Genomic DNA, 13653 nt, shown 5'->3' with positions numbered 1-13653 from the left:
AATTAGCACAACCAAATATGTAAACATCGTAAATCACATATGGTATTTTCAAAATATTGATATCAAGCATGATTATTTAAACAAATATTCTGGTTATTACGATTATTTAACAACAAACTTTAAAAAGCGATGATTATTATTTTGGTTATCAATATTATTTTAACGATCCAGCCCAAATTATAATTGTCATTTCATTTTTTTGGTTGATGGTGGGGTGGACGTTCGTGTAATCATTCGAGTTCGATTTGGATCCATTTTGGTTAAAGATTTCAGCTCCATTCAAGTATACAAAATTTCGGTTCAGATCTTTGCGGGTTTGGTTCATGTTCGGCTAACACATTTTAATTTTTATTTTTAATTTTCAATTCATATATACTTTAAATTTATGAAAATCTAAAAATAAAAATAATATATTATATATAAATTTGAATACTGTATGCCAAAATATATAAACTTAACAAAAAAAAATTGGTTTAGCTTGATTATTTGGATAGAAATTCAATAGATATTTTAAGTAAAATGATTTATGATTCTATATTACATTTTGTTAATAAGAAAATCTTCTTCTTAAATCTGTAAAAACATAAAATTAACTTAAGTAATATAGATTTTGTCCATGTAAAATCAATAAATTTAGAGCATATTAGTATTTACTAAATAATAAAAATTACAATAAAATAAATGAGAAAATATCCATTAAAACTTTGAACTTTCAAATTAAAGCAAAAAAACTCCAACTCGTGTTTGAGCTAAAACATTCTTCAATTTTTAAATATTAGTCATTTTAACTTTTATTTTTGTTAACTCGGCCATTTATTAAACTTAAATAGTAATCTGTTAAATTCGAGTAACACCTGTTATATCCAATACAACACTTTTTAAAAAATCATTTTTTCTTCAGAAAATGTCAAATCGATTACATCTTCCTCACTTGAAAACCTAATCTCCAATTTGATTTAATCTACCCCAAATCGCTTTAGAGATAATCTCCGATGAAGACAATCAGTAGTGATTTTTCTGGTGACATGTAATGATTCTCATGCGTTTGATAAATTCGAATTGGCCATTTAACTCTCTTATTATTAAGTTTTTAACCAATTTTCAAAACAACGTCGTTTAGCTTTTTAATCGAGTTTAATAGATAACTATTCGAGTTTCTTAATGGTTGAATCAACAAAATATAAGAGTTAAACAATCAATATTTAGAAGTTAAAGAATTTTTTTGGCTCAAACATAAGTTGAAGTTTTTTTGTTTTAATTTGAAAATTCATGGTTTTAATGGTCATTTTCTCTATAATAAATAGATTATGAAAAATATATGATACATCCGCCAATTATAAACACGAAATTATATGATCACCATTTACATTGGACAATATGTTTTGTAAATACAATAATATGCATCATCTTACGTTGAAACATCTAAAATATATAACACTTAAAATGAAAAGCAAATATAAATTTATAAGGAAAATAAGAAACATTTACACTATAATACACTTTTCTATTTTAATATTACACTATAAGACACTTCTTTCTATTACGATAGTTTTTTTTAACAAAATCTACTTAAGCTAACTAAACAAGTCAACTAATGGATCCCATTTTTCTCTTTCTTATCAACTTCTTCTTTCTCAGATCTAATTCTCCTTCTTTTTTGTTCAGAGGATTTGTCTTCTACATATTTTTAATTTTAAAATGTTCAAGAAATTTTCTTTTAAGTTTTTAAATTATACATTTTTCAATTCATCCACAACGTTCTTTAATTTTCACTAAATCAAATAACAAAAATTCTTTTTTCCAATCTCTGGTGAATCTCCAATGACCTGACAAACATTGAAAGAAAGGTATGGAGTGAGAGAGACGACAAGCTCCAATCTCCAGTTGCCGTTCTTGTGGCCGAGCTAAGAAGCGTCGGCGTGGCAGAGCTCATGACCTTAGATGACGACGGGTTACTCCGACAGAAGACGACGGCGAGCTCATCTCTTTTTTGTGAATCCTAAGCTTGAAAAGATAGAGATCCATGGTTACAAGCTTAAAGAGACAGAGATCCTTGATAAAAAAATAGACAGAGATCCATGGCTCCATCCGAGCTCCGCGGACAAGCTCCAATCCGCCGCAATAAGCTCCGTTCCGCCGCAGTCCTTTTTCTTCTCAACGATTTCAAATCTTCTCAATGATTTCAGGTCGCCGCCGCAACCTTATCACCACCGAGACCTTCTCCCACGATCCTTTGCTTTGATTGAGCTCCTCCCATGGCGAACTGAAACTAGAGCCTGAGATCAGGATCGAGCGAGCGTTACCCAAACAACTTCTTTTATTTTCATTTTAAGCCCTTCATTAGCTTTATTGTCATTTGACCCCAAATTCTTGAATATACAAATTTGTCCTCTTTTATTGATCCTAAACTTACAAATATGCACTTTTTCCCTTGGTATATATACATATGAACACATAATCGCAATGTATATTATAAAATAGAACCTAAAATGACTTAAATTAACTAAATTAAAATGGTAAATATCATTAAAATCATAAAATATTAAGATGAAGCAAATAGAGTGTATAAAATTTAACTAAATTAAAATGGTAAAAACCATTTAAATGTAATATATACACATAAATAAATTTTAAAATGATCTAAATTAACTAAAACAAGATATTCAAAATCATTCAAATAATAAATTATCATTATTTCTAGTTGTCCAATTCGGTGTACATGTGTTCTTCTTTTTGGTGAAACATTATACATGTGGACAATAAAAAAAAGTCTACACCATGACAATTTTTTACCATGCAAATATTGCAAATTTAAAATGTTTCTAACAAATTTATCAGGTGTATATGTGATTTCTTGCATATGTATCTAAACAATTATCCGGTCTCAATGTATTATTGTACATGTTATTGTACAAACAAATTCAATATATAAAAAAAAAAATATATATATATCTAATGAAACCTAACGAGATCTAAATGAACTAAACAACTTACTCAAAATCATCAAATATCATAACTTGCGCAATGTACCAATGAACTTGTGTACATGTTATTTATCTTAAAACCTTGTACATATTCATTGTTGTACATGTGGATACCAAAAATGTTTGTGTATACCATGACATGTACATATAGATATTCAAGAATCATCGTACGTGTGGATCATACTTAAATATTATTGTTTAATGCTGTCAAATGGTACGAAGATATCATATCTATCACTGAATAAATTTTTTCTTTGTTCCATAAAGTTATAGTTTCTAAATATTTACTGTATTTTTAATATGCGTAAATACTTTAGAAAATCCTTATTTTGGGAACGAATTAAGTATTTTCAGTTTTATCTCAAATAATTTTTTTTTTTAGTTTTTAAGCAAAATAATAAGTTTATGTTAAGTTACAAAATAAAATTTATGGTTTCTGACCAAAAATACAATATATGGTTTTGATGCTTTTTTTTTACAATATGTACATGTGAATCATTGCGCAATTAACTAGTGTACATGTGATTATTGTACACTAGGGTCGGCCCGCCCTACGGGCGGGATGTATATTAAATAAAAATTGAAACGGTATAGTATACATTTAATATATATTTATTATAGAAAACTATACATATTAATTTTTTTTTTACATGTTTGGTATTAGCAGAGTAATAGAACTATACAGTTATATTAATATATTATTTTTACATGTATTTATTGTCTATTATGAGTGTTGATCATATGAAGAGAATGTTATGGGCTTGGGAATTGAAATATGCTATCTTATTAATTTAAACTGTTGGTTAATTTATCTCTAATTTTTTTATTTTTTTTTGGATTTCTGCTTATACAGCATAATTTTGAGATGTATGTTATTTGCGGTTGAATAATTTGTATCAAATAATTTATGTATCAAATAACCTTTACATAATTTTCAAAAAAAAAACTGTCAGCCATCCGGTTGGGCTGGAAATAGTGTTCTTGTGTTGGGAATGGTGTTCTTGGTGCTCACTGAAGTTTGGTAGAATAAACTATATTGTTTGTTAGGAACAAATATGAGCATATATGAACTATTTTTTGCTTGGTCTTTAATCTTAAGCATATGATTTCATGTTTTGGAGAAAGAGATTCATAATGGTATTTATGTTCTATTTGCCAGTTTGATTGCAAAAATATTAGTTACCAAGATGTTTTGTTTTGTCAAGATTTGGAAGACTCGTTAGTAAAAATTAGTTTTTTTGAGAAGATCCAAAATTTCATTTGAACTAAATTACACACTATTTGGATTTTCATTACCCGAGTAGTAAAACTTTTTCATTGTTTGCAGAACTTTTAGTCATAATTTATAGCGTAAACTATATATTTATTATGCACATTTCTATATATTTTTTTATTAGTCAAAGATTACGTAAAGAAAGTTTCATTTTTAATCATTTGAGTTTTTTTTTAATTTTATTTGTATAGATTAGGAAAATATATACAACCAAACAAATGAGAATATAAACTCTTCAAAGATTTCACTAAATATTTTAATTAGTATTGATTTTTATTTTAAAAAGCTTGATTATATATTATGTGTAGACAGTTATATATTTTCTTTGTTTTTATCATCATTTCGGTTGAAACAGTTTGATATCTAATCTCAAATTTCATTGTGATAAATAGAAAATTTAGTAGAATTATTGAAATTTTTATATTACGCCTATTTTTATTTTGAAGGTATAAATCCTTTCAGTTATCTATTTTATTTTACTTTTATTATTTTTGTCAAATTATATTATATTTAGGGTTGGGCAGAAAATTTCGGTTCGGGTTCGGTACCGAACCCGAACCGAAATTGATTAAATATCCGAACGGGTTAAAAATTTTGGTATCTACAAAACCGAAACCGAACCCAACCCAAACCGAAGTATCACGGATACCCGAATGTAACTGTAATAGATTTATATACCTAGATATATATCTTATTTTTAGATTGAATATATATTAAAAACATCCAAAATATATAAGATACTTTAAGTTGTCAAAAATACTTGAAAGTATACATAAATAGTCAAAATTTAAATGTCTAAAATAGCTAAAATATATTCAAAACACCAAAATACTTGAAATATCTAATGATTTTCTATCCAAATATTCAAATCAAACCAATTTATATGTTAATTTTAGGTATTTTGACATATATTATTCAAATTTATATGTAATATATTATTTTGTTTTATAGATTTTGAGAAATTTTAAGCATATAATGATTATTAAAATTTTAAAAATAATTTAAATGGGTTATCCAAACCCGAACCGAGCCCGAACCGAAATTTAGATTACCCGAATGGGGCTGGAATTTAGATTAACCGAAAACCCGAAATCCGAATAGATCCGAACCGAACCCGAATGAGTACCCTAACGCCCACCCATAATTATATTGCGAACTTAATTTTACACATTTTTCATTATTGTTTTTTTGTTTATTATTTTAAATATATTTCATTCGCTTTGAAAAATCTATGTTTAAAAGAAAATTTCAGAAAGATAGATTTTTTTTACATTTTCAACGTATTATTTAACTGATAAATTGTAAATTTTTTAAAAAGTATTTATTAAAAATTGATTTCTTAAAATGTTTTAGATATATTTTATTATAAAATTTATGTATTAGTAATTAACATTAATATATTTTTAATATGTATGAAATTATTAAAACTTATATCTTATAAAAATAAAGGTTGAATATCTTTTTGAATATTAGTTCTTACTATGTATTACTTTTAGTTCTGGTATTTATATCAATTTCTTGTTATTTATTTTAATTTTGTTTGATGAAACATGAAAAAGATAATATCATAAATATGTGTTCGTATATTTTTATTCTATGCTGTTTATTGATTTTAGAAATTTATATTTCTATTATTTTACGTATTTTGGGTTAGTAATATATATTTCATCAAATTTAGTTGTTTTTATATATTTTAGATTTCTGATTTTTTCCTGGAAAACATTTTTGATTATTTATTAATATTTAGTTGTGGTTTTCTAGGCGGCTAACCATAAGTACAAAGTAAATAACAAAATATCTTAAACTATCATAAAATGTTGTAGTTTTTTTTTGTGAAATTTTAAAGGTTGTAGATTATTTCAACCTCTTCTAATAGAAAGCTGACATGTTTATCAATATATTCCTATTTCCACTTAAAAAGAAATCGTTAGCCAAGCCCTGAATTTTACAACAATCACGTCTCACCACGCTTGCATTACGGTATAATGAAAATAACTTTTGGTGCCAAAATGTTTCAAGCCAAAACAAAAAAAAAAACAGAAAAACAGTCCAAAACTTAAACACAGAGAAATGGTCACAATTTGTTAATGGCTCCGTAGAGTTTTTTTTTATTTCTTATACTATAAAAAATATTTTTTGATTCACGTCTATAACTTGCCCGTGAATCTTTTCAATTTTACAATTATAGCACAATTTTAATCTCCAAATATTCTTCAGCAAAAGAGTTATTTGTTACAGAGAAACAAAAGCCAGTTTCTTAAATCATCAACATCAATAACCTTACTCATCTCTAACTTAACTTAACCATTTCTTGGGTCCATTACTACTTACCAGCGACTTTGTCGGAATTAAAGAATCTCAAGGTCCTTCATATTTCTAACAATGAACTCAACGGAAGCATCCCAAGCCTCTCTTTGAAGTCTGACTGGACTTAAGCGTCTTGAAACTTGGAAACAACTCATTCTCAGGCAATTCCCCATGTTGATTTTCCAGACCTGATGCATCAACTTGTCTGCTCATCGGCACAATACCAGAATTTCTTCAAAGATACCAAAGAACCCAATGAGCCTTGTCATAATATTCGAGCCAAATTTATCCTCAAACTGTGTTGACAATTGACGGTGCCTTTGTGATCCATCCTTGAGACAACTTTATCCTCATATTTCTGACGATAAAGACATGAATTCAGAATCGATAGTATTTTCAATTCATCTATAATATAACCACCTGAAGAAGAGTTTGAAGTGTTCAGCTTATTAGAACATATACTCATTATTAAACTCTTCACCCAAAACAAAAGATGAATGTTGAACATAATATGAATTCACTCACTGTTTGATTTTCGCATCAGAGACTCCACACAGAATTGGAAGCAAGAATCTGCAGTTCAATAATCCAAACATTCACTTTACTAAAAACGAATGATGAAAGAAACATATAGGACCAAATACCAGATGTACCTTACCTTTGACTGGTTTCACATGTCTACATCATCACCTGGGGCATTTCCTTAGAAGACACAAATTTTCAAGGGAGAGTCGAGATTTTGTGTGCTTTCCAGAACAAAAGGACACGACTTGCGTTCATCAGACACATCCATGGAGGAAACAATATCATTTATTCGATCTACCACATCGTCGATCAGACTACCACAAACCGAGAAATCTGATTTCATCATCTTGTTCACTGTATCCGTCAATAGCTTGCCCCATAATCAGAAATCACATCGAGCTCACTGACTGAAACGAAATTCAATGAATAAGATATTTTTGATTGGAGCATAACATAACCCATAGAGAAGAGATAAGCAATATTTGTCGATCTTTTAAATAATAACATTCAAACAGAAATCATCAACACAAATCCCTTTCAATCGTGGGGCATGTAAAGATGAATCCCTTTCAAATATAATTGGGGAAGTGAAAATTTTATGAGATTTATAACAGATAAATATGAGAGGAAATAGCCATTAAAACCATTAGTAAACAAATTTATTAATGATACAAATCTGAAACATTGATGAGGGTGATGCTGTGGGAAGAAGACTTAACCTTTTTATAGGTGAGGTTTATCATTGATGGTGCGGGTCCAAGGAGTAAAGATGGCTGTTGATGGCGTTGAACCACTTAATTCCATAACGTATTATAGGCTATGAGTCGGAGACAGTAAGGAAAACGACACAGAGATCTACACAAATATTTGACACAGACAATATTTCAGAACTCCATTAGAGTTTAACCTAATCGGATCTTAAAGAAACGAAGAACGCTACAGTCTGTCGAAAAAGACGACTGTACCGAAGACGACGAATGTAAACAACGGGTAACCTTTGACCTTCTTTGGTAAGCACAATAATTGTTACCCAAAAATTAATGAAGTTTTTAGTCCGTCAAGGCCCATCAACAATACGTGAGAAGTGAAAGGAAATTAATATATGTGAAACACAGCGTATTGTGGCAAGGGACACGTGTCAACTTGTGAGGATTCGACTTAATGACGTGGCGCTGACATGTCTCAACCAGGAGGTAGAGAACACTACTTTATATATATAGCTATGGATAAAGCAATTTTGTGTACATAGTGTCATGTACATATGACTACATACGAATATCATTAGAAACAATGTAGACAAGAAATGATTTATACACCATTGATATGTTATCATTTTACAGATATTTATCATCTCATTTAGCTCATATTAATCATTTTTAAGATGCATTTAAATATATACATATATATATATATATATATATATGCACATTTGGAAATATGAGACCAAATAAAATGGATTTATTTGAAAATCAGAAACATCTGTGGCAGAAACAAAATAAAACAAAATGGCAGGGACAAATGTTGTAAAATTGGAATATTCTTTTGGTCTAGATTGCACAATTAAAAGTCTAAGGGCAAATTCGTGAACAAAATTTGCGGCAAACTGAAAAATAAACAAAAGTTGGAAGACCAGATTTGCAAATAATCAAAAGTTCACCATTGTTGTTCCGGTGAAGCTTTCTCTTTCATCTGCGACCAAAGCGACGATGATTTCGGCGGCCACAACTCTGTTCCCGACCATGGTGACCACGGTGAGGAGGAGATGACTTGAATTTGACATGGATTGCTGTAGAAATCTGTCGGGGCGGAGCCGCAGTTTGAGGTTGCCGACAATTGAGCTCTCCTGACTTCTCCGTCACGTCGCTCCTTGCTTATCACGGGTATCTATTCGCGGATTAAGTTTGAGCATGGCTGAAGATTCAAAGATTAAACGTGTCTGTATTTTGGAGGATTCTATAGATGAAAAAGTGAGAAACTAAAAACTAGAAAAAAGATGTGCATTTATGGTTGAGAGAAACGTGTCAAGTGGACATCTAATTTGTAATTAGTGGGTTCTACTGGTTACCATTTAGTTCTGTTTTAGTTTGTAAATGAAGATGCAGTTAAAAGGAAGTGAGCTGAAAGTGTCTTAGAGTGTTATTAAAACTCGTAAAGTGACCCATTATGTAAATCACTCAAAAAATAATAATAATACCCGCGCGGATGCGTATATCAAAATCTAGTTTATACTATTAAAACTAAAATACATTTTTGACATCTCCTTGTGTTTTGTAAGTATTTACATCTATGATATTACCTTATTTAATTTAAAATTGCATTGATTATTTATTTAAACTAAATAACAAGGTTTCCTAAATCTACTCAACGAAATCAATTAATATATATCAGCAATTAAGAGACCAACAATATTAATTATGAATCACATATTTAAGTAGCATCACATGTTCATATTTAAGTGGCATCTAAATTAAAAAAAAAATGACACTTGCATCACAAACACTTTACATGAATATATTTAAATGTACCAGCAAAATGTTTTCATTAAAAGTACCAGCAAAATGTCTCAAGTTTGTAATAAAACATTAAAATAAAGTTTTTTTACTAATACACATATTATGCTATATAATTATAATATAGATATATTAACTTATATTTGTGCAATCACTACGGTTGTATAGTAAAAAGGTTTATGTAAATGTACAACTTTTAATTTTTATTAAAACTTTAATATAGATGATACAAATATATTAACTTATATTTTTCATTATAAAATTTAATGCAAAATTACAAACAACACTAATAAACAAAATGAAGTATATTAAAATATCCCTCAAAATTTAATAAGTTTTCAATACTCTTAAATAATTAATAAAACTTAAGGATTCAACCGAGATATAGAAATTTTAAAAATATTATTATTCTACATGAATATTTTTTTTGTAAATTACTAAATTCTTAAAAAAATATCCCCAAAAAATAAAAAGATTTTCTCTTTCCGTTTTTTTTTAAAAAAAATCACAAACTTATAAATTATATTTCCATAATTTTACACTCTCTATAGTCTTTATGCTATTTCACCATGTTATAACCTCACCGTTTTTACTAAAACTTCCCATATTAATTAAAATATTTATAGAAGTTATTGTAAGTGAACATAAGCAATTTCACAGTCCATTTTTAAAAGATTGAATCCCATATAAATAAACATTTAAAATGAAATCTTTAAAAATTCCTTAGTTTATGTAAAAGACTAAGATATGTAATTCATTAAAAATAACAATCATTATATTATTTATGCAATCAATATTTAAGATTTGCAGCCGAGATATGATAGATTGTGGTATACTAATATTTGGAATTAACAAAATAAAAACTACGCCCAACCCCATCCTTATAAATAGCCATTCATCTCTAACTTATTTTGTATCATGCTTTAGAAAAAATGACTTCTACTGTGTAAATAAAAAAACTTGAAGGTTGTGAGAAATCATTTAAAACATGATGGTTTTGAATATACTGCAATTTTCGGTTAAACTATATTACCACTATCTTAAAGTTGTGTTTAAATTTGATAATACAAAGTAAACATGATTTGATTTAAATGGGATCAGACAAAAAGAGACGAGTTTAAATAGGTACAATGTTTTTAAAGCCAGAAATGTAACTAAATCGGAAATTTTTGGGTTCATGGATCAATATGGTTCGATTGGGTTCATTCGAGATCAACCGAATTTAATTCAGTTCAATCATAGAATAAAAATAAAATTTAAACTAAATGCTTTGTATTATTCTCGACGAATTTTACAAATATAACTAAGTTTAGTTATTACAGTTTTCAATAGAGATAATTATGAAATAAAGTTTAAAATTAATATTTTGATTCAATTATAAAATTAATATTTTGATTCAAAATACCTATCAGTGTGAATTATGAAATAAATAAAATCATAATAATAAAATCATTTGTATGATTCAAAGACAAAAAAAATATCAATATTATGACGTTTGATAGTAATTACAAACAAACATGGTTTTTCCCATGACTTGGATATGTTTCCAGTTTACGGTTTAACTTGATCCGCCTGCCGTTTTGGCCCGGACTGAAAAATGCTTTGTAGGACAGGTTACCTTTTTAACATCATAACAAAGTATCTGATACATTTTTCTTAAATTTTTACAACATAAATATCATGCTCTTTAAAAGCGCTGGTCAAAATCTAGTATATATTTAAACTAAACCAACTTTAATCTGTGATTCATATTGAAACCCATCCAATTTTAATCAGGTCATCTCTGTCCGTGGTCATCTCTTCTCCATCCTTCTTCCTCTGTTCCACCATCATGATCTCCGACCACCATACACAGGTTGATTCGCAAGAAACATAGAACAAAGTGAAATTGAGGTTGGTGGATTGATTTGTGGATCAGCCATTCTAGAGCAAGAGTTTTTGCTTCTTTCAATCATTTAGAGAAAGGAATTGACTTGCCATCAAAATGCATATAGTTTTCTAAGGATTCTTTTGTTATTTCTTATTTTGCTAGATAAAGCTTGATCGTTTAGCAATGACTGAGACATGGCCTAAACTCTGAGTTTTTTTTTGGTTGTTTTTAAAGACAACAACTTTATAAAATTTTGGAAATGCATCCTCCAAAGGTAGTCAATCCAAGCAGAAGAGCCAGAAGCGCCATGGGTACGCCGTTGAAACTTTTTTTTTCCAAAGGTAGTCAACATACGTGGGGACTCATATTCAAATATGTTCAGTATTATCCTGAGTTTTGTTTTCAACGTTTCATCAATCTTCCTAGGTTTTATAGACAAGAGCAAGAGGTTATCTTTTACAAAGTTATTGTAACAAGATGTGCTTAACCATAATCAATCTTAGCCAACCTTGACGCTGAATTTGGTTTCCTCTTTGTCAAGTTGTATTCTGTTTTCTGTTTCCCAGTTCATACGTCTTGCAATTGTATGATAGTTAATATAAAGCTTGTGATGTTCTTTATTATTGGAATTGGGATTTGTGATAGGGATCAATTTCATTTGATAGTCATTATTTTCGTTTGCAGAAGGCATCACAAGAGTGATTGCATGTGTGCGGTATGTATTTTGAAGCGACGTAAAAGAGAACGTCACAGTTCTCAAGGAAATTCTGTAATAGTAGAGGTTAGTAATGTGTTTTGTTTATCCAAAGAGAACACACAACCCGGGGTGCTTGGCTTCAATTTGCTGTAACTAAATGTCTTTCTTTCTTGAAGGAATCTTCACCTGTGAGAAGTCCGTGTAAGTTAAATTTACGTGAACCCTAAGATATTTAAACATCAACGTTAATCACATAATAGAATCATATGAATGTTTATAGAGTTATCTGGATTCGTTGTGACTGAGAGATCTTTATGAATTGATTGAATCCTGAATGAAAGATGAACAACTCGATCTCTCCTTAGGAACTTTTAAGTTTCTGTCGCTTCGCCTATAACGTTAGTTGTTGCTTTTAGGATATATTTATGATGGTCTAAAGATATGTATTTATATGTGGAGAGATGACCTAATTCCTCTTTAGAGTTTTCTTTAAATTAATCTCAACCGTCCATCAAGGTAGAGATAAATTAGGAAACACTACTTTATTTCCAATTTCACTGGTCACCAAATATATTAAGAAATAGCAATATTCCAATAGAAAACGGATAACTATAAGACCATATAATAGGAAAAGGAAATATTCCTTACAGTCTCCCACTTGGTCGTTAGTAAGATCCACTAATGTTTTCTTTATGGAATCATAAGGCCGGCATATGCTATAACTTTATTTTCATTTGGTCATCATAAGTGTCTTGACTAATCTAGTAATCAATGAGAGTCATGGCGGTCGCACATCATTCTGCAACATGATCCCTTCCATGTACTACCGCATTGACCACCTTCATAGTTAGACCATAAACATAAGTAGGAGTATCGTAATGGTCCCTTTAATGTCTTTAATGAAAGACGCATTTTGTTATCATAAATCCAACCAACAATAGTGTGTGTGCACATTGGAAACAAAATATATAAAAGATGTAAAAGTCATAAAAGAGCTCAAATAATTGTCAGCTAATCGTAAACAAACAACATTAAAAACTCTGACACAAAATTCTGCAACCATGTTCCTTGAATAGAAGCCTCATAACATGCAACATACTCAGCTTCCATAGTGGATGTGTATATCAACTGACTTCTGGCTTTTCCATGAGATGGCACCTCCACCAAGGAGATACACATAGCCGAGAGTACAGTGTCTAGAGTCTTTGCATCCACCAAAATCTGTGTCCGAAATCCAACCATCTGTGGATGTGTTGATTTTCGATATGTCAACATGTAGTTTCTTGTTCCCTTCAAGTATCTCAAAACTTTCTTTGCAGCTTGCCAATGAGTGAGTCCTGGGTTACTCTGAAATCTACCCAGCATGCCAACTACGTGGCTAATATCAGGTCTGGTACAAACCTGTACATACATCAAACTTCCCACAGGAGATGCATAAGGGTATTTTTGCATTTCATTACGTTCCATTTCATTCTGCGAACATTGCT

At 29.5% G+C, this 13653-nt stretch overlaps 1 long non-coding RNA gene across 3 annotated transcripts; it reads right to left on the bottom strand.

Moving 5' to 3' along the window:
* Positions 1–6387: 6387 nt before the first annotated feature.
* LOC106320030 lies at positions 6388–8146 on the bottom strand. Of its 3 annotated transcripts, none has more exons than XR_001265675.1 (4): positions 8055–8146; positions 7809–7944; positions 7223–7496; positions 6388–7137 (listed from the first exon to the last, which is right to left on the bottom strand). It is a non-coding gene; the product is annotated as an uncharacterized LOC106320030 (long non-coding RNA). The 3 variants fall into 3 exon arrangements; XR_001265676.1 differs by having other exon boundaries at positions 8085–8104; XR_001265674.1 differs by lacking the exon at positions 8055–8146 and having other exon boundaries at positions 7809–8048.
* Positions 8147–13653: the final 5507 nt, after the last annotated feature.

The sequence above is a fragment of the Brassica oleracea genome, unplaced genomic scaffold (assembly GCF_000695525.1).
Source record: "Brassica oleracea var. oleracea cultivar TO1000 unplaced genomic scaffold, BOL UnpScaffold00766, whole genome shotgun sequence".
In the NCBI taxonomy this organism is placed as follows: domain Eukaryota; kingdom Viridiplantae; phylum Streptophyta; class Magnoliopsida; order Brassicales; family Brassicaceae; genus Brassica; species Brassica oleracea.
Note: the sequence above shows the minus strand (reverse complement) of the source record. Positions and strands in the feature narration are given on the sequence as shown.